General features: G+C 40.1%; 1 long non-coding RNA gene across 2 annotated transcripts in view; it reads left to right on the top strand.

Annotated features, from left to right (window-relative positions):
- The first annotated feature begins 13,584 nt into the window (after positions 1-13,584).
- LOC133044334 (uncharacterized) overlaps positions 13,585-22,720 on the top strand; it is a 187,761-nt gene continuing 178,625 nt past the window's right edge. For both annotated transcript variants that reach the window (XR_009689914.1, XR_009689916.1), the window contains exon 1: positions 13,585-13,720. This is a non-coding gene — a long non-coding RNA (uncharacterized LOC133044334). The remainder of the gene's footprint in view (positions 13,721-22,720) is intronic.

Below are 22,720 nucleotides of genomic sequence, written 5' to 3'. Positions count from 1 at the left end.
ACAAAGTCAAAGGCTTTAGCATAGTAAATGAAGCAGAAGCAGGTGTTTTTTTGAAATTCCCTTACTTTTTCTATGATCCAGCATATGCTGGCAATTTGATCTCTGGTTCCTCTGCCTTTTCTAAATCCATCTTGTACATCTGGAAGTTCTTGGTTCACATACTACTGAAGTCTAGCTTGAAGGATTTTGAGCAAAATCTTGCTGGCATGTGAAATGAGTGCAGTTGTACAGTAATTTGAACATTCTTTGGCATTGCTTTTCTTTGGGATTGGAATAAAAACAGACCTTTTTCAGTCCTGTGGCCACTGATGAGTTTTCCATATTTGCTGGCTTAATGAATGCAGAACTTTCACAGCATCATCTTCTTTTAAGATTTGAAATAGCTCAGCTGGAGTTCCATCACCTCCACTAGCTTTGTTCATAGTAACACTTCCTAAGGCCCCCTTGACTTCTCATTCCAGGATGTCTGGCTCTAGGTGAGTGACCATATCATCATTGTTGACTGGGTCATTAAGAGCTTTTTTGTATAGTTCTTCTGTGTATTATTCTTGCCACCTCTTCTTAATATCTTCTGCTTCTGTTAGGTCCTAGCCATTTTTGTCCTTTTTTGTGCCTATCTTTGTATGAAGTGTTCCCTTGGTAACTCCAGTTTTCTTAAAGAGATCTCTAGTCTTTCCCATTCTATTGTTTTCCTCTATTTCTTTGTAGTGATCACTTAAAAAGGCTTTCTTATCTCTCTTTGCTATTAACTCTGCATTCAGTTGGTTGTATCTTTCCCTTTCTCCTTTGCCTTTAGCTTCTCTTCTTTTCTCAGCTATTTGTAAGGCATCCTCAGACAACCATTTTATCTTCTTGCATTTCTTTTTCTTGGGAATGGTTTTGGCCATCACCTCCTGTACAATGTTATGAACCTCTGTTTGTAGTTCTTCAGGCGGTCTGTCTACCAGATCTAGTCCCTTGAATCTATTCGTCAACTCCACTGTATAATCATAAGGGATTTGATTTAGGTCATAACTGAATGACTTAGTGGTTTTCCCTATTTTCTTCAATCTAAGCCTGAATTTTGCAATAAGGAGCTGATAATCTTAGCCGCAGGCAGTTCCTAGTCTTATTTTTGCTGACTGTGTAGAGCTTCTCCATCTTTGGCTGCAAAGAAGGTAATCAATCTAATTTCAGTATTCATCATCTGCTGATGTCCATGTTTTAGAATCATCTCTTGTGTTGCTGGAAGAGGATATTTGCTATGACCAGAGTGTTCTCTTGGCAAAACTCTGTTAGCTTTTGCCCTGCTTCATTTTGTCCTCCAAGGTCAGACTTGCCTGTTTTCAAGGTATCCCTTGATTTCCTACTTTTGCATTCCAGTTCCCTATGATGAAAGGGGGAAAATAATTAGTTTATTAATAAAAATATTTGTCTGCTAATTCCAATAGTTAGATCATCTGTCAGTCTGAATAGGCTATGCTTTTCTTCTTAAATATGGTCATATTTTCCTTTTTCTTTGTCTGTCTCATAATTTCTTACTGTTTTCTGGATATAGAAAAGAATAGTGGAGACTGAGTTACATTATTTTTTGTTTGTTTTATTATCCATAGAGCGTAAATTCTTTCTTTTGTTTTTTGATTACAATGAGGGACTAGTAATTCATCTTTCTCCTATACGGATGTTCAGCTGGGGCTGAATCACAACTTTCATTGTATCGTATTCACCTGTGATTAACCACATTTCCAACTTCCTTCACAGACTTTTGACCTTGTCAGTATTTGAGCTGGGAGGAGGTTAGGCTGTAGTTTCATCTTTGAATCAAAATCTGGAGGATCGCAAGAATTTGAGCATCATGAGAATGTGAGAGACTTGGTAATTATGTTTTTTCTTCCAGTCTCCCTCTCATTACAATCTGGGGGTATGTCAAGGAGAGCACTGTCAGACAGAGCGATTAGTTTTTCATCTAGGACTCAATCAGGCTCTAGTCTTCTCTGCTAGGCTTCACTGTTGAATAACATTTGTCTGATTTCTTTTTCACTCAAAACATCCCAAACTACAACAAGCTGGCTCCCCTGTCCTCCTCTACCCAGACCGTGTGCTCACACCCAGGTGTGGGAACTTAACTCTGTTTATCTAAGAAGGCATATTCTCTGAAATTCAGTTCATCAAGGCTTCCTTGCACCTGCCACTGCACATCTCGCAGAGAAGTATGATTTTTATTTTGTCTAAATATTTCTTATGATTACCATATATGAAAAGGTCTTTTGTGTCTGTGTAAGATTACCTGGAAACAGAACTATGTTACAGTTTATTGATAAGTGGTAGATGAAGACTTACAGCTCACTGATCTATAGTTGAGCTTGAAGCTATTTAGTATTGATATAATATTAAATATTATTTATTAAAATTTGGTACCCAGATAGGATGAAGGGTCTGAGGTCAACAGGTTTGCTTATTTCGCATCATCTCCCTTTGGCCTGATGCTTCCTGCTGCTCCTTGCCACTAGTAAGTGGTGATCTAGGGGGGATGATCACTCCCCCTTGCATGTTTTCTCAGTGCTGAGTAACCTTAAACTCACATATTTTTGCTTGACTATTATTGTCCCTCCCCAGAATGCACTTTTCCTCTTTTTCTACTACAGTGAACTCCAAAACCCACTTCATGCATACTCTCCTTTGAGAATCCTTTCCAAAATCTTTAAAGCTTTTTCTTAAACTTTGTCTGCTAAGGACAAGAAAATACTTTGTTTTGTAGACCCTTCTCTGTCAGCACTATTCAACTCAGCTAGTGAGGTAAGAAAGCTGCAGGTCATAAGACTTTCTTGGTCATTCTTGCTGTCTTGCAGGTTCCAAGATCACTACACTACAGATAAGATGTAAATGAATAAGCACAGCTATGTCCCCATAAAATTTAATTTACCAAAACAGCCAGATTGTAGTTTGCTGACACTTTTCCTAAAGAATTAGTAGACCCACATAATTGTGCTTGTCGAATTGTAAGGTGGTTGATTATTCGTTTGGGCTACTTTGAACACAGTTAATGTGCAGTGTACTCTGTTACTAGCATGTGTGTTGGGCACACAGTAATTCTTTGCAGTATAAATGAAAGAAGGAAGAAATGGAGGAAAATGTGAGATGACTGTGGAGATGGAGAGACAGAAGAAAATGGAAAAAATAGCTGTCTTTGATGAACAATGCTAGTTCCCGTACCAGATGAACCCTTCAAGGTCAGGTCTCAGTTTCTTAACACAAGAAAGATTTATTTCTTACATCATGTGTGCGAGAGAGCTAAGTCACTTCAGTCGTGTCTGAGTCTTTGCGAGCCCATGGACTGTAGCCCACCAGGCTCTTCAGTCCATGGAATTCTTCAGGCATGAATACTGAAGTGGGTGGCCATGCCCTCCTCCAGGGGATTTTCCCAACCCTGTGATGGAACCTGTGTCTCTTGTCTCTTGCATTGACAGGTGGGTTCTGGACAACTCGTGTCACCTGGGAAGCCCTCCTTACCTCATAGCTCAGTGTGAAATGGTAGGGTTCAGTGGCATAGACTCTGTTCCGCACAATCGTTCAGGAACCAAGTCCTTCCATCTAAAGGCTCCACCATCTACTCTCGGTCCATCCAGACAAGAGAAGAGAGCAAAGGTCATGAGTAGGCGGTTCTCATGGCCCAGGACTGGAAATGGTACACATCACTTCTGTATATGTTCTGTTGTTGTTGTTGTTTTTTTTTTTTAAAAAAAAGAGTCTGAAAATTTTTTCCTAACTCTGTGCCTGGCGAGAAGAAGGGGTTATGGCTGTTGGTAAGCACTAGCAATATAGTTTGGGTTGCCTTGAATGAGGGCAATGAGAGAATAAAGCTGTTGACATGAGAAAACAATCAAAAGACACTTCCCAGAGAGAGGGAGCAGCATCTCCAGCAATAGCATCCAGGTTAATTTTCTCAATAGACACTGCAGCCCTTGTAAAGGCTATCATTTGCAAATATATAAACTATCTTAGATAAATATAATTGTGTGCTAGTGTGGGAAAAAAGTCCACAAAACTATGATTGGCCACACTTCAAGATACATTGGAACAATATGGCAGATGTGTGGGAAGGCACCTGCCCTCAGTCTGGGTGAGGTTACAGGCACTAGATTTGGTTATTTTGAAGCCCACGGTATAATTATCAGTCTCTGAAAACAGTTTTATCCTAATTTAATCTTAATTACATTGAGTCTCTTTCTCAGTAGCTGCAATTACGCCCTTTAGAATAATCCCACTGGCCATTTCTCAGAGTTATTGAGAGTGTTTTCTTATCAGAGCTGGTGGGAAATAGTGACAAGAATGGGAAGGTAGAGATCTTACATATAAGAAAGCAGTTTATAAAGAATAAAAGAAAGATATTGATCATGTAACATGTGTAGTTATTAAAAGATTATTATTATTATTTTAGTTTATTTATTGCAGTTGAATTGTTTATGGAGTTGAAATACCAGTCATTATACCTGCCTAAGGGAGCTTAACCCATGAGAACTTTTTTTAAATGAAGGGATTACAGGGAAGCTGTTTTCCTGAGGATGCAAAACAAGATTGTGGGTCCCTCCCAAAATTCTACTTCCTTTAAAAATCTGGTTTCAAGATGGCTTTCCAGAAGAGTAGATAATTTGGATATGCTGTAAATAAGTTCCTGGGCCTGAATTTCCATTGTCAATGTAGTGGTTGGTGAACAAATGAAAAATATCTGCAATTAGATTCAGGCTCTGGAGCTGAGGCAGCTTGAAGAAAGCCACTAAAGGGGTTGGAAAGAAACCACTGCCCTTTAATTTACAAAAGGATGAGGCATTTCCACTGAAGTCTTGGTTTCTTAAACAGGCCCTGGGACTCCATCCTGACAGCTCACAAAGTATCTTAATACAGTCTCTCTTGCAGTTTCTAGCAGGGTCACCAGCTTTTCACAATTGCTGTCATGGCTGTAGCTCCCTTGGCAGAATGTACAGTCCTTACTGCCATAGAGCCTGGATATATTTAGCTCAGTAACCATGCTTAGGAGTTGGGCGGAATGTGTTGTCATGACTTTTGGTTTCTGTCCTGCCTTTTCTTTAGGATGTGATTTATCTTGGCTGACACTGAAGAATGAAAGAATGCAGATGCAGTTTGGGTGAGTGAAGGCTATACATTTCTTCATGATTGTTAAGTTCTCATTTTATACTTTCAAGGAGTGGGCATGTGTATTGAATAATGTAAAATTTCCTGTTACAAAAGATTAAAATGACATATTTCTATGTGCTATCAGCTAATGATTGCGCTAACCAAAGAAAGGAAACATTAAAGAGCTAGTTGAGAATTGATTTCACTTTGGAAAGTAGAAATCCATGAGAAGAGTTCTAAGGAAAGTGTGAGCTGTATTAACTGGGTGCTTGGAAACACAGTAAGCTCTCAATAGATGATAGTCTTTAATAAAAAACTTTAGTTAACATTGATTGAGTGCTCATTATGTACCAAAAACTGTTCAAATGACTCTATGACATAATAACTCTATAATACAGGCAGTATTATACCCATTTTACAGATGATGAAACCAAGGCATAGATAATCTATAGATCTTGTCTAGGTTCACAAAGGAAGTTCAGAGTTAGAATTCAGTTTCAGCCACCTGACTCCAGAGCCTCATCTGAGTACCTTCCCTATATTCTATTGCCCACCAACCTGGCATATGGTCTGCTTTCCTATGCTTTTATTATTTTAATTTTTAATTAATTTATTTTTTTCTATCCTTCTTCAGTTCTTTCACCATTTAGGTTGTTACAGAATATTGAGCAGTTTCCGGTGCTATTGGAGAAGGAAATGGCAGCCCACTCCAGTATTCTTGCCTGGAGAATCCCATGGATGGAGGAGCCTGGTAGGCTACAGTCCATGGGGTTGCAAAGAGTCAGACCCGACTGAGCGACTTCACTTCACTTCACACTTCCTGTGCTATACAGTAGGTCCTTGTTGGCTATCTATTTTACTTAGTTTTTTTTTAGAAGATTTTTGACGTGGACTGTTTTTTAGAGTCTTTATTGACTCTATTACAATATTGCTTACATTTTACATTTTGGTATTTTGGCCATGAGGCTTGTGAGGTCTTAGCTCCCCAATCAGGGATCAAACCAGCACCCCCTGCATTGGAAGGTGAAGTCTTAATGACTGGACCATGAGGAAAGTTCTGGCTTTTCATTTTTCTGGATTTTCAGGATGTAGTTCTAAGAGAAAGAGGGAACTGTCCTTTCTTAGGTGATGCCCACAGCTTTTCTACTCCTGTTCAGAAGGCAGCCCTACCCCCAGGAGGAAAGGGCAACCTACTCATTGAGGAGGATCTGAGTCTGCAGCCCATGCTGAGTCAGGGTATCTGGAGGAGGTAAGGAGGATGTAGGCTAGTGGAAAAAGGGGAAATGAAAGGCTTTCTCTCCTCTCCAAATTTCCCCAAAGAACGCCAGCACAGATTAGTTGGAATAGTTGGTTTGGAGCAGGTTGAAGAAACTTTTTTTTACTAAGAATAATTAAACCACAAATAACTTCCCCCACATCCTTAGCCACACACATTAATGCACACATGTAGAGTACACATTTGAATTTTATATTTCAAACATTAAGCAACTGAGATCTCTTTGCATTCTGGCTGCACTGAGCAGATGAAAATCATTACAGCTTAAATGTTTCTGCTTTTTCTGCACAGAGAGTAAGAGAAGTAATAGTCCAAGATGTATAGCAGAATATTTTTCAGCTTTGGCTTCAAACCACTTTTAGAAAAAACTTAGAGGTATACTCATGCAAGCATGATATTGGTTATTTAAGTGAAAAAGAGTGATTTTTAAGAAGTGTGCCAAAGTGTGTTCATATCGATGAAAGCTATTTCTTCCTGTAGTCAAGATTGGAAAGCTGTGTACTTATCCCGATGTTTTTATCATGGCCAATCAGATTTTCTTTAAATATTTTAGAGAACCTGATCAATATTCTTTCCAAGTGATCTTGGTTGGTAACAGATGGTTGCCCTTTGAAGACAAATTTCATTTTTTTAATAGTAGGAAATAATTAGGAGCTGAGTCTGTAGAAAAGCATCAGTGATTTTTAAAAAGGCCATAGATTTTTGATGAAACACAGGGTGTGACTATAAGAATCAGATTAAATTTGATTGTGTAAGTTTATTGCTGTAAAGGTGATTTCCAAAAAAGCAAGTGCTGTATCAACAAAAATTGTGACAATGTTGAGTTTGTGGTCTCTTGACCTAATAGTAATTTTTTGTATGTTTGAATTCACTTAAGTGTTTATAAGACTCCATTTCAAATTTTATAACCACATGATATATATATTTGAACAATAGCTCTTAATTTATATTCAGGTTTAATAATAGGAAAAAATGTGTTCTAACGTTTGATAATAAGAAAAGTCAAATTAAGTCAGCACTTCTGGTTTAGAGATAATTTTATGATAAAACCATGTCTTTTTTTTTGCCATACCTTACTATAATCCTTTAAGGAGTTTTCAGAATGGATAGGAGTAATGCAAAGTTACCCCAAACAGAAGATAATTTATGGAGTTATCTTGGTAACCTGATATATGAGTAGCAAGTCCTTTTTCCTATAGCACAGGCGGAAAAAATGAACATACTTGAAATTTTTATAATAAAACCTCATTTTTGTTATTGCTGCTAGATTTAAAATTTCCAAGAGATATACTACAGTTTTAAATTTTAATACTAGTAAGAAGTTCACATTTTATGCTTTTTACTCCTGGGTTCAGTTTTGGGAAATGGTAGTTGTTGCCAGATGACGTGGGAGAGAGGAAAGCTCTGTGCTAGGAGTGACAGAGAAGGGCATAATCCTTTCTATATGTTTGTTATTGCTTTATTTGTACAGGTAAAGAAGGTACCCCTATCTCTGGGCCTTAGTAATCGCATTATTAAAAATGAATAGAATAAACTACAAGATGTCAAATAGTTCTGCTCAGTTCTAACCTTTGGTCACTTCGTGTTCTCTAAAGTCATAAACTGGGGATTTTGTGGTTTTGATGACACAGATATCTGAAGGCTCTGTCTTACTTGTCATCTGGCATTAAAGAAAAGAGCCAGCTCAGCAAACCTGTTTTGTCTTCCCTCATGGTCTGAGGTGGGAGGGGGAATGACCTACCCAAGCTAAACAGGGTCATTACTCTCCTGGTGAGGCAACTTAACAACCAGCTTTTCTGTTTCCTGGTTGACATACCCAGGAATTATCATCATTATATGCTTCATGTATTGCTTAACTGATGCACTGTAGTATATTTGGAGTATTTTGCAATGCTCCCTTTCTCTTGGTGGTTTTAAACCATAGAACCACTATGAAAAATCAACTCTCACATATACATATATATATAATTGACTTTGAAGATCTATCTAATTATAATCATTCACAGTGGACTAGGGCAATTCAGAACAAAGAATAGTTCATCATATTCATGGTCATGAAATTGTAAATCGTTTACATTTTTTGTTAGGTTACAAAGATATTATATATAAAATCCTTTTAGGAATCCCTGTGTTCCAACCCAATATCCAGGACTCTTTGCCCTTTTTCACAAATTTACAAAATATTTGCTGAGTATAAAAGTAAATACAAAATATTTAGTATGACTCATCAGATTACCAGAATACCTTTGCAGATTCAGACACCATGGCACATAAATCTAACCGCTTCTACTCCTAGTTTTAAATGGGTTTCACAGGATCTAAATACTGAGGTGTCTGAATTATACGTAGATGCTCAGCTTCCAGAAAGTGACTTGAATGATTAAATGGTAAATCTAGCTTGGCACATGCAGCTTTTAAAAAACTTTCCACATTTTAGAGGTGGACAGTATTGCTTGACAATAGGAAGTAATAATTGGTAATGTATACCAAAATTCAAATTCAGGAATATTAGTGTGTGTGTTGGGGGGAGGTGCTGTTAAACAGGAATTGATCTTGGGATAAAAAGTTCATGACAAAAAGGCTCTTCAGTAAGTTAACCTGTACTTTCAAACTGCAAGTTGTACATGAAGAATTTATAGTCCTAGCATGCACTCAAGGAAAGCTTATGAAGCTGAATTAAAGCTCTTCATGGCCAGCTAACCCTGGGGGAAATAGGAATATACTTCAGCATACTTAAAAGAAAGTGTTAAAAGTCTCTTAAATTTCAAGCAGTTTTTAGAGAGTCTTTCAAGCTTTAGAGGTTTAGGGTTAAGCAAATTCTTTTAATGTTTTTGAATTATGAACTGAACCCCTAGAAATAAGTGGTATATTAATCTCTTGCTTTCAATCGGGATATATCTAAAACTCTGTATGTCTATGTCTATTCATATCTATCATCTTTGCATCTTTCAAAGATGGCCATGAGTAGATTTTAGGCAAGGACAAGGGAGAAAGACAGAGAAGAGAAAAGGAGCAGTAACAAGAGGAAGTGGAAAGGAGACAAGAAGGAAGAAAGAGTGTTAAGCAAGAACTTCTGCCTATTTGCTCAGTCGTGTGTCTGACTCTTTGTGACCGCTCCAGCAAGAATCCTGGAGTGGGTTGCCATTTCCTTCTCCAGGGGATCTTCCCAACGCAGGGGTCAAACCTGCATCTCCTGCAGCCCCAGCATTGACAGGCAGACTTTTTACCACTTGAGCCAACTGAGGAGCCCACACAAGAACTTAGCCAAATTTTATAAACAGTTTTTGTCTTGAATAAGTTTTTTTAAATTTCTTTACGAGATGATACTGTTAAAAAATTATATCATGATGAGATTTGACTCAGCTTTCTTTTTTTTTAAGTAATATCAGCAGGTTTATTTATTAATTGATTTTCCTTCCCCAGAAAGGAAATCCTCATCTAGTTGTCAGGCATCTACTGTTAGTGTTCCTCTCTAGCTAAAGTGGAATCTTCCCGGACGTCCAGTAGTGAGCTACAAGGCAAGCTGGCTTCCCCATCTCTCCGGTCAGTGAGTGCAGAAATTAGACCAGTGGCTCCATAGTTGAGAATTCCACTTTCTCCCTTGTGACTTCTGTTATACTTTTTGATGCTGGGCACTTGGATAAAAATGGCCCGCCCAAATAGGAATGATGATTCTTTCATTAGGCATATAGCTCTAAATTTGAGTTGAATTACATACAGTTTTTGTGAAGGAGAGTTTATCAGTCGTCTTTTTCTGGGTAATGTTGCACTAACAAACGCTCAAATATCCAGCGCCTTACAGGAATAAAAGCTAACATGTTGGTCATGTTACATGTAGGCAGTAGGTCAGTTATGGCTCTGTTCCTCATCTTCTTCACCTTGACATCCAGGTTGGTAGAGCTTCATTGAGGACATGGTAGACTTCTGTGTCAGAGGAAGAAGAGAGAGGTGGTGGAACCTCACAACAACTCAAAGCTTCTGTACATGTCACTGCTACTGCTGTGTCATTTGCCAGAGAAAATCACATGACTGTGATTTGTAGGAATGTAAAATCCTCCCACGTGGAAGTGAATATTTTAAAAAATAATAAAATCTACCAGAGAGAGTATGAGACACAACTATTTAAAGTTTTGTTCTCCCTATGATCCAGCAGTTCCACGCCTGGGCATAAATCCAGAGAAAACTCTAATTTGAAAAGATAACATGCGCCACAATGTTCGCAGCAGCGCTATTTACAATAGCCAAAACATGGAAAAACCTAAATGTCCAGCAACAGTTGGATGCATAAAGAAGATGTGGCACACGCTATGGAAAACAGTGTGGAGATTTCTTAAAAAACTGGAAATAGAACTGCCATATGACCCAGCAATCCCACTTCTGGGCATACACACTGAGGAAACCAGATCTGAAAGAGACACGTGCACCCCAATGTTCATCGCAGCACTGTTTATAATAGCCAGGACATGGAAGCAACCTAGATGCCCATCAGGAGATGAATGGATAAGGAAGCTGTGGTACATATACACCATGGAATATTACTCAGCCATGAAAAAGAATTCATTTGAACCAGTCTTAATGAGATGGATGAAGCTGGAGCCCATTATACAGAGTGAAGTAAGCCAGAAAGATGAAGAACATTACAGCATACTGACACATGTATATGGAATTTAGAAAGGTGATAACGATAACCCTATATGCAGAACAGAAAAAGAGACACAGAAATACAGAACAGACTTTTGAACTTTGTGGGAGAATGTGAGGGTGGGATATTTCAAAAGAACAGCATGTATGCTATCTATGGTGAAACAGATCACCAGCCCAGGTGGGATGCATGAGACAAGTGCTCCAGCCTGGTGCACTGGGAAGACCCAGAGGAATCGGGTGGAGAGGGAGGTGGGAGGGGGGATCGGGATTGGGAATACATGTAAATCCATGGCTGATTCATATCGATGTATGACAAAACCCACTGGAAAAAAAAATAATAAAAAAAAAGAAAATAATTAAAAAAAAAAAAAAAGAAGAAGATGTGGCACAGATGTGTGATGGACTATTACTCAGCCATAAAGAGTGAAATAAAGCCATTTGCAGCAACATGGATATGCCTAGAAATTATATACTAAATGAAGTAAGTCAGAGAAAGACAAGTATTATATGATGTCACTTATGTGTGGAATCTTAAAAAAAATGATACAAAGGAACTTATTTACAAAACAGAAATAGACTCATAGAAAACAAACTTACAGCTGTCAGAGGGGAATCTGGGATGGAAGCAGGGGAAGGCCCTACCATCTAGCACAAGGAACTGTATTCAGTATCTTATTATAAATGATAATGAAAAGGAATCTGAAAAAGAATATATATGCATGAATATATTTATAAGAAATGTAAGAATATGTTTATATACTCTTTATATATACAATCTTTTTATATTCTCTCTCTGTATATACATTTACAAATATGTATTTAATTGAATCACTTTACTGTGTACCAGAAACTAACACAAGATTATAAATCAATTATATTTCAATTTTATGTGTGTGTGTGTGTGTGTGTGTGTGTGTGTGTGTGTAAAATAAAGTCTTGTTCTCTGCTTGGGAACTAAAATGGCATCCTGATTTTTGCCTTGCCACCTTTCTCTGAATTTATGGCTTTACCCTTGTGATAATAACACAGAAAAGCTAGAAAGCAAGATTTGTGGGGAAAATCTTTTGTTGGCATTCAGGCTACCAAATATATTTCAATAAAGGAGTTTCATAACGAGGCCTTCAAACTGTCTCCCCCAGGAAATCTTCCTGGATGAATCCAACAATCTCTTACTTACCAATTCCTTGTATTGATGGAGTAAGAGCAGTGGGGGTGCCCTTACTCCATCAATGAGCCCTTCCCTTTGTGGTAAGTATAAAATAATGATAGACACATGTTTTCCTACCTGTTTTGTCTCTTGTATTAGACGTTATCTAAGAGATTGCCACACAGCGCAGTAAAGTCGTTGCCTAACTGTGAAGGTCCTTAAAATCATACCATTCACTAATTTGGTTATTCTATTCATTCCTCAGAATGAGAAAATAATTTGATTATAAGACCCTTCATCACTTCGCTCTTTCTTTCTCAAGATATAAAGTAAACCATAGGCAACAGTCGTTCATTCACTCATCCTCATTCATCCAATATTCAGTAAATAATGAATGCCCATTATAGTCCATGCGTTAAGCCAAGTGCTGAGTTGTGGCACCAGGAGCTTACCCACAGTCTGTACCCTCATGGACCTACCTTTTGAGTGGTAATGACCCAGACAAATCAAATAATCACACATGCTTATAAACGATGATGATTACTAGGAGGAAAATTTACAGGGTGCTCTAAGAACATATAGGAGACGTGACTTACTCCATGTGTCTGTGAAGCCTTCTCTGAAGAAATGACAGTTGAGCTGAGATCTGGAGGAAGAATGGAAGTTACCTATATATACACAGAATGAAAGGAAAGCAACTTACAGAAGCTGCAGAGGCACGTGCAGAGGCCTGAGGTGGGAGGAAGGGAAGGAAAGGCCAGTTGGAGGGAGTGAAAAAATGGAGCAGCACGCAATGTTAGGGGGTTAAGTCTTTATCCACTGAAAGGTCTTTAGGAGGGAGTGACTTGAAAAAATTAGAATTTTTAGATAGCACTCTGGTTGGCATGTAAAATGGATTGGAGAGTGGCAAACGGATGGCAGGATACCAACATAAACTCTTTTGCAGTAGTAGAGAGAAAAATTTCTGCTCAGCACAAAACTGGCATCTAAAAGTTGGATGACACGCTGCTGATATTCTGGATCTCTTAGTTATAGCATTTACATTTAAGAACTCAATCCAGCAAGAAAAATAATCTAAGTTTGTCCATGGTTCATGATTTACAACACTATTCAAAATATAACTCAAGCCAAATATGCCAGTTACACCAGGAGTATAGGTTTATGGCCCTCTCATTACTTCAATGATGGGCTATTTAGGAAGTCCATGACGCTCTTGAAGTTCTGTGAAAATGGTGTGTGTTTATTATGCTGATATGTTATTCTAGGGAGAGAGTGCATAAATTTTATCAGATTCGTAATCTCCCAAGCAGTTAAAAACCACTGGTTTGCATTATCACTTGACCAGCCCGTAGTTACTCTGTCACCAGGATGCAGGTGTGGGTCACATGCCTTGAAATAATGACAAAAGGTCAACTGACTGCTGAAGATTTGAGCTCCTCTTTTTTCGTGCAAAGTGACTGCTGGTTAAGCTAGAGACTCTTTCCTAGTCCCTGGCATCTTTGGAAGGGCTAGGGGGGGTTGTGACTACATACATTTTATTGGTGAGTAGTCATTTTGATTGCTGTTTGTGTGTAGAGTTGAATATGTATCTGATAAGCCTTTTCCATAATTTTCTCACTTTCTCTGGTGACTTTGAGGGCCACATTTTGAAACTGGCAGTATCACATGATGAAAGAATCCTTGATTACTGAGTCACAGAGGCAGCCAGGAGAGCTGTCCAGCTATTAACACTTGCACTGGATTTTGGTGATTAAGAAATAAATTTTATTGTCATATGCAATTGAGATTTAGGGTTGTTTGTTACACCAGTTAATCTACTCTGGCATATAAAAACAACATCTCATGTAGGAAGATACAGAAAAATGCTTTTGTTGGCTGGGGACAATTCTTTTTGGATTTCTTCCTGGAACCAAGAAATAATGCTGCCTTGCAGGCCATAGTTTCTTGGTGTCATTTGGCCACGTGTAGGTCGGACACGACTGAGCGACTGAACTGAACTGAACTGAGGTTACTCTAAGCTCAAATTTCTTGCAAATCCAATCTTTGGTTGCATGAGAAGATGATTACCATAGAGAACTATTAATAACGAAAATGTCTTTTAACCACATGAGAATAACTAAGGTAAAAGAGAGACATGTTTTAAGAGGGTAGAGATTAGTCATTTACTCATTCATTTAACAAATATTTGTCTATTGAATTTCTTTAATGTGTTTTAAAATGTACCCAGAATCTTGTTTTAGTCAAATATGGTAAGATAACAGACACGGATACAAACCCACTCCAGTATTCTTGCCTGGAGAATCCCATGGACAGAGGAGCCTGCTGGGCTACAGCCCATGGGGTCTCAGAGTCGGACGCGGCTGAACCACTAACACTTTCCTACAAAACATGATTTATTCTTAAAGACATTCATCTGCTGTATTAATTCACAATTGAGAAAAGAGACACCTGTAAAACACCTTTTCACATCCAACAAGAGGAAAACAAAACACAATGGAACAACCTCAGTGCCGTTTTCTGTGGCCACTTAAACGTTTTACAGAACATTCGGTCCTGAGGTCGTGCTGATTTCTTTCCTTAAAGAAGAGAACAAAAGATGCAGTATTCCTAAACATATAATTGAAGCCATCTTCAAAAATACCATTGATAAAATAGAGGGGAATAGAGCAAAATGGTAACAGGTCTTACGCTTGGTCACAGTACAGGGCATCGTTTTTATCTTCTATGTTTGAATTTTCCTAATTATTTTCTACAATGAATATGTACTACAGTTAATGTAATAAACGTTTCCTTTCATCAGCAATTAAAAAAAAAAAAAAAGATAACAGACACGGATACAACTGTTTTTGAAAGGAGCATTTTGCTTATAGTTCGCAGGAAGAAAAGATACACCAAGCCATACAGGACCGCTGGAGAAGCAGCAGGTTTAGTCAGGAGGCAGAAGGAGTGAGGGGTGACCCTCGGGTGACTGAGGGCAGGGGGTAGTGTCCCAGATTGCAGGTGCCTGATTATGGAGGTGGGTGGGAGTATTGACTCAGCATGGGTTGGTTTGCTTATGAAAGGTATGCTTACAAGCACATTGTTTACCTCTAGGAATTAGCTAAGCCTGGAATGGGTAGGTCCTCCTCAGTCCACAAGGCCCCTGATGTCAAATTATCATGAAGTATAGAAAATTAAAAAAAAAACATGATTAATATATAATGTTGTTGTTGTTTAGTCACTAAGTCATGTACAACCCCATGGACTATAGCCTGCCAGGCTCCTCTGTCTATAGGAATTCCCAGGGAAGAATACTGGAGTGGGTTGCCGTTTCCTTCTCCAGGGGATCTTCTTGACCCAGGAACTGAACCTGGATCTCCTGCATTGCAGGAAGATTCTTTACCACTGAGCCACCAGAGAAGCCCAATATGTAATGTACCAGACATATTTTTAAAAACTAGTCACCAGGGTCTATGTAAATCAAATTAACTAATTACATAGATCACTAGCATTCAGTAGACATGGTTAGTGTCTCATTACTGTACACCACAGAAGTCATTTTGACCACTGCACATTTCTACCAAAATTATTCACTTAAATATATATCCAGTTGTTCAAGATGAAAATGCTGCTGCTGCTAAGTCGCTTCAGTCGTGTCCGACTCTGTGCGACCCCAGAGACGGCAGCCGACCAGGCTCCGCCGTCCCTGGGATTCTCCAGGCAAGAACACTGGAGTGGGTTGCCATTGCCTCCTCAAATGAAGCCATAGGTATTTAAAGTTATTAAAAGGAGGGTCTTAGAGAATTGTCTAAGGACTTCAGGGTTCAAATTAGAGTTTATACTAAAGCATGAACTCAAAAAGTTTGTAGTCTACATTGGTTCAGGAAGAGAAATGCAATCCCCTTTAATAAATGCCTCTAGTTCCCCAACCCCCTAGTCCCCACACAAACAGTGTTCTAGGATATAGTCCATACTTAAAACTTTCCACGGACTCCCCATTGCTTATTACCAACATTTTCAGACTTTAATCATTTATAAGCCACCTTCTTAATTTTTGCTGTATCTGCATAATACTGTCTCTTGTATTTTCTTAATTTTTACTATAGATTAACTCACCATGGTTCTGTGTTTACTTTATCTTTAAACAAAATTGTATCTATATAGTTTTGGATTTAAGGTACTAGTTACATATTTTTCTAATTTGTACAAAAATAAATACAATCTTTAAAAATTTTTTAAAAATCTTTAAAAATTTTTTAAAAATCTTTAAAAAATTTTTAATTGAAGTATAGTTGATTTACAATGTTATGTTAGTTTCAGGTATACAGCAAGTGATTCAGTTACACATACATACATGTTTTTTCAGATCTTTTCCCTTACATGTTATTACAAAATATTGAGTATAGTTTCCTGTTCTCCTTGGTTATCTATTTATATAGTTTAGACTTCCCTGGTAGCTCAGCTGGTAAAGAATCTGCCTGCAGTGCAGGAGACCTTGATTTGATTCCCTGGTTGGGTAGATCCTCTGGAAAAGGGACAGGCTACCCACTCCAGTATTCTAGGGCTTCCCTGGTGGGCACAGACAGTAAAGAATCTGCCTGTAATGCAGGAGACCTGGGTTCAATCCCTGGGTTGGGAAGATACCCCTGGAGGAGGGCATGGCCATCCACTCCAGTATTCTTGCCTGGAGAATCCCCTGGACAGAGGAACCTGTCGGGCTGCAGTCCATGGGCTTGCGAATAGTCGGACACGACTGACTGACTAAGCACGGCCCAGCATCCACAGTGTGTATGTCAAACTCCTGTTTCATCCCTCTGCCACTCCTTTCCCCTTTGGTAACCATAAGTTCCTTTTCTATGCCTGTGGGTCTGTTTCTGAACATAAGTTCATTTGTATTGTTTTTTAAAGAATTCCACATGTAGGTAGTATCATTTGATATTTGTCTTTCTCTGTCAAGCTTATTTCACTTAGTATGGTAATCTCTAGGTCTATCCATGTTACTGCAAATGGCATTATTTCATTCTTTTTTATGGCTGAGTAATAGTCCATAACATATCTATACCACATCTTCTTTATCCATTCATGGTTAGGTTGCTTCCATGCCTTTGCTATTGTAAATAGTGCTGCTGTGAACACTGGGAGGCTTGTATCTTTTTGAATTATGGTCATCTCCAGATCTATGCCCAGGAGGGGGATTGCAGGATCATATGGCAATTCTATTTTCAGTTTTAAAAGCTTTGTTTATTTCTGGCTGTGGTTGGCTTTGCTGCTGCGTGTGGGCTTTCTCTAGTTGGCGGCGAGCAAGGCTACTCTCTAGTTATGATGGCTTCTCTTGTTGTGGAGCACAGGCTCTAGGGCGTGTGGGCTTCAGTATTTGCAGCATATGGGCTCAGTAGTCACATCTCCTGGGTTCTAGAACGTGGGCGCAGTAGTTGTGAGGCACAGCCTTAGCTGCCCGGTGGCATGTGGGATCCTCCCAGACCAGGGATTGAATCCTCATTACTTGCATTGGTAGGTGGACTCCCAACCACTGGACCACCAGGGAAGTCCTAGTTTTTTTTTTTTTTTAGGGAATCTCCTAAAAATCTTTAAAGTATTATTTGTAAACCATGAAACAGCACATTGACAACTGCCAGTGGGGCCCATGCCATCCTGTGGGAAACCCCAGCTAGGAGGATGATGTTAATCCCCTAAGGGTACTTTTAAAGGCTGTTCATCAATGGAGGACCTGACTCCCTCTTTTCTGTCTTCCTCTTCAGTTGTCTGGGCATCAGTCGTGAGTACTGACCTTAACTCCCTCGATATGCTCTGCTTTGGGACTTCCCAGGTGGCGCTAGTGGTAAGGAACCCGCTTGACGATGCAGGAAACAAATATAAGAATCGCGGGTTTGATCCCTGGGTCTGGAAGATCCCTTGGAGGAGGGCATGGCAACCCACTCTAGTATTCTTGCCTGGAGAAATCCCATGCACAGAGGAGCCTGGCGGGCTCCAGTCCATGGGGTTGCAAAGAGTTGGACATGACTGAAGTGACCTAGCATGCATGCACTCACACTATGCTTTGTCTTGCCTGCCTGAACAGGTTCTGTACCTTTAACTCTGCCCTTAACAACCCGACAGCCCCTTAGCCTGCCTCTGAAAATACCCTACAGCTCAGTGCAAAGGCTTCTCCCTAGGCTCTTCCTCCTACCCTAGTCCCAAACCTGTGTTTCTTCCAATTCCTGCTTTGCTATTGCTGCTTTTTTCCTTCCTACTTGGTCCCATTAGGGTCATGTGTGGTTATTATTTTCCACTGGGTTTAATTCTACCTTTATTCATAAATTCTGCCCTTGGGGGCTTCTTGGTTTTAAACTCTGAGGTCCATGGGCCAATCCTGTCTCATTTCACTCCACTTTGCATCCTAAGTTCCTAGAACCCAAATCAGAGTACACCATTGCAGACTTCCCACCTTACCCAAGGGGAAATCAAGATTTTTCCACGACTATTCCTTCTGCTTGGAACACTCTTTCTCCCCTTGGTCTTCTGGTGTGCTCCTAATTAGCTCCAAAAACTCAGTTCTAATATCATCACTTCCTCGGTGCCTCCAGTGCCCTCCGTGTTCTGTTGTCTCATAAAACTTACCATAATTGCTATAGATATTGGTCTGATATGTCTGTCCTGCTTGTTTGAGGACGTAGAAGGCAGGGGATATATTTTAGTTATCTTGGTTTCCCCAGCAGTTAACACAAGGCACGATACCTAGACAGTGCTTTTAAATGATATTTATTGAATGCATGGATAACTTAATAAGCTGGAAATATTAATCAATATGCACTTTGTCATAGAGTTTTGAGATTTAGTTCATAAATATGATATAAGAATGGGGAGAGAAGTGTGTTACTACACTAAAAATCATTGAGGAATAATTGTTTTTGAGCTCCCCTAGCCCCCATTCCCCACTCCTCACACTCCTATCTCCCACTCATACCCCAACTGACTCCTGCGCACAGGAGACCCATGGGATTGGGAGAACTTTTAACTTACAGGATAGGACAGGAAGCCGCCTGTGACCCAGGCGTGAAAAGTCTCCATCACACCTGATCCCCAGAAATTCACCAGACTAAGTCCTGTGAAGAATTTTGTTAGGGCTAAATACTAGGAAAAACACTGGATATTTACATAGTACATTTCCCCCTCATTTAAGCTAAAGAAAAAAAAAATTGAAAAGAGGGGAAAAAGCCAAAGTTAAATAAGCCAGCTGGTTTAACTTCTCTTTTTACATATTTTCCATTGCAGTCCTCTCAGTCACAAGGTCTTTCTCAGCCATTTCACTGCTTTTCATTCGGCTGAAATTTTTCCATTTTTTTCTAGGTTAAAAAAAATGAAGAATGAAAGCTTGCGTGGATTGTGACTTTATTCTCTGTCGCCTGTATCTTTCCCCCTCTCGTTCACACACACACACACACACACACACACACACACACACACACACACACACACACAATCCAACTGTGTTTGGTTAAAACCAGTTTCTGATAACAGCTACTCAGAAACAGTATCTCTGCTCTTTTTAAGAAACAAAGCCCATCTTTCTTGAGGTACAGAAAATATTAGATGTCACTCCCCACACCCCCTGCCTGCCAGTGTCTCACCCTCCCTCCCCCGCATCCACTGCAGGCAAATAAGGCTTCCGAAGGAGCTCGAAGAGCAGCTGCTGCTCCACAATGGTTCCTTACAGAGCCAGTAAATAGACAAGGCCCCATTTTCTTGACCTTTGCCACCTCTGCTCCATCCTCAGAATGAGTGTTTTGAGTCTGGGCTGTGAGGGGGGGAAGGGAAGGAGGATAAGCGAGGCTCCTTTCTCACTTTGCCATTCTCTGTCCTTAAAAATAAGAGAAGTGTTCATTGGGAAATTTTGCTTAGTAATTTTGTCCCCCGTCTTAAAAACAACCAAAAAAAAAAAAAAAAAAAAAAAAAAACACACACACACACACACAAAACGATGTCGTGCAATGTGTGCATGTGTGTATCTGTTTCACAATCCCATCTTAAGAGGAGTTGCTTCATAAAAGAGGCCTCTCTTTCTTTAGGAGCCTTGCGATTTGCTCAGTGGAGGAGAAGCTCGCTGGCATTGTTCAAGCAAGTCACTGCACTTGGACGAGCTGGCCAATGAGGGGGTACTCTGAAGATGGGTAGCAGTTCAGCATTTCCAAGTGGGTAAAAATAACGTTAGCTCCTTCAGAGAAGCAAGTGGGAATCCGTATGCTCTTTCAGCTCTCAGACAAGGACCACCCAATAACGCCTTTCACCATGCAATAAAGAAGCATTTCTTCCTATAGGAGCATTTCTCCTTAGCAGGTTGGGAACGTTTTATCTGCACAGAGTTCCAATGTGACCCTGGCTTGGTGGCTGTAAACTGCATTTTGGAAGCACCAGTCACCCCAATCCACTGCCATACAAGCTTCCAACAGAGCAGCCTGATGTGATGGATCTTTTCTTTTTTTGAAAACGTCAGAGAGCAAGAAGTAAATCAAAGCTTTGAGCCTTGCCTGCTAGGCTGCCCCTGTGTATGGAGCTCAGTGGTGATGCTGCTCGTTCTCTCCCCTTTGCTAACAAAAGACTCCCTAATCCTGAATCCCTTACGCAAAAAACATGTAAAACCAGCCTGGGGACCGGAAATAAAACGAATACTGCAGGAGCAGCTGGCACATTAATGCCCCAAAAACACTAAACACCTCACTGGCACCTCACCCTGAAACCCAAAATCACCCTTTCTCCGTAGGGACTAGGGAGGGGTTTAGTTTTGCTACAATACAATGAAGTATATTTTTAACAAATAAACACAGTTTTAGCAGAGTAAAGACCCTAATGCTGGGGAAGATTGAGGAGAGGAGGTGAAGGGGACGACAGAGAATGAGATGGTGGGATGGCATTACCAACTCAATGGACATGAGTTTGGGTGAACTCCGGGAGTTGGTGATGGACAGGGAGGCCGGGTGTGCTGCGGTTCATGGGGTCCCAAAGAGTTGGACACGACTGAGCGATTGAACTGAATTGAACTGAGGCATCGTTAGCTAGTAAATGCTTTATACATTTGCTGTAACTCTCTGTACACCTTCCATCCTCAGTACCACTCCCCCTCCACACACACCCAGGAGTCATAGCTGAGGAAAGAAGTAATTGCCCACAAATGCATTAAATCAGAAAAGAATAGCTGTACCCCAACTTTACAATCAAATTATTACTTCCCCTTCTGATGAGCCACTGCCTGAACAACCCTCTGTAATTTTATTTTCATTTCCTGAAGGCTTGAATCTTGCCTTATAACTAGCAAGGCTTGTATTTGATCGCCACTTTCTGAGCTCTGTCTCTTGTCAGCTTTGCCTTTTCTCAAAGTAAACCCAGCCCAAACTTCTGGGAAATCTAAGTACCGCATCTTCAAGGTGGGTTGGATAAAGAGTTGTGTTTAGAGAGCTGTGTAGTTTTCTTTGCGTTAGCGTCAATGTCTGCTGATTCTTTGGGGACAGAGGATGAACAAGGTTGAGGAACACAGTCAGCTTTTGCTAGTTCCTCAGCCACATCCCATGCTGGGAATTCACAGCTGCTCTGTGGTGGCTTGGGGGAGATTTATTGGGAAAGAGTAAGTTTTAGTTAATTCCAACTGCTCAGCAGAGTCACATGTGGCTCTCACTCAGGAGTCCAGACCCTCTCTTTAAGGGAGAGATAACCGTGAGGGAAAAGTGAGAGGAAAATGCCGAAAGCAGGCAAAAAGAGTGATGGAAGAGAAATAACATTCACTTGGGATTCAGGCTGCAAACAGGGAAAATTGCAGGGAAAGAAACCCTTCTCTTTTTCTGAATGCTGCTCCCAGCTCCCCATGGCTCCAAGCCTCTTGTAATTGAGGTCTAAATTGGAGAGCTTCCCAAGGCTGCTGAGTGTGATCACACTTAATTTCAAGTAGCAAAGTCCATTTCAACCCATATTCTCACACTGACAGGGTGAATCTGAATAATAGCGGTATTGAGGCTGGTTTTTGAATGACTTGCCTGGCCAATATGAATGTTACTTTTTTAGAAGAGAATGCGTTTAATAGTTCAGAAACATCCTTTTGCTGACCCCAGAATCATCTCAGGAATTCCGTCCAGTGCAGCTCTTTGAAGCTGCACTTTGAATCAAAACGATGATTGTCTCCCAGTGTGCCCTCCCAGGTCTAGCTCAAATCTGTCTCTACTGGGATGTTTCACCCTGGCCCAGGCTGTCCATGTCTGTCTTCTTTTCAGTTCCCTGGTACCTCAGTCTCAGAGGCTAACTTGATTTTCTTTATCTTCCTAGCATCTGACCAGCCCTTCTCTGTGTTTCTTTGGTTTTGTCTCCTCTTTCAGATCTCTGAACTGGGGTAATTTCCCAAGGCTTGGTTTCTGGTTGTGTTACCGGGTGCCCGTGCCCAGTGAAGCCTGACTCTCCAGGGGCCCAGGATGGCAGAGCAGTTGCAGGTTTCATGTCAAGGCAGAGACAGAACAACTTCTAGAGGAAAACAAGAGGCCATCTCCTCTCAGACTTACCTACAAGCTTCTCAGTGGACTTGT

Source organism: Dama dama, chromosome 3 (assembly GCF_033118175.1).
Source record: "Dama dama isolate Ldn47 chromosome 3, ASM3311817v1, whole genome shotgun sequence".
NCBI lineage: Eukaryota > Metazoa > Chordata > Mammalia > Artiodactyla > Cervidae > Dama > Dama dama.
This window is presented reverse-complemented; position numbering and strand designations above follow the sequence as displayed.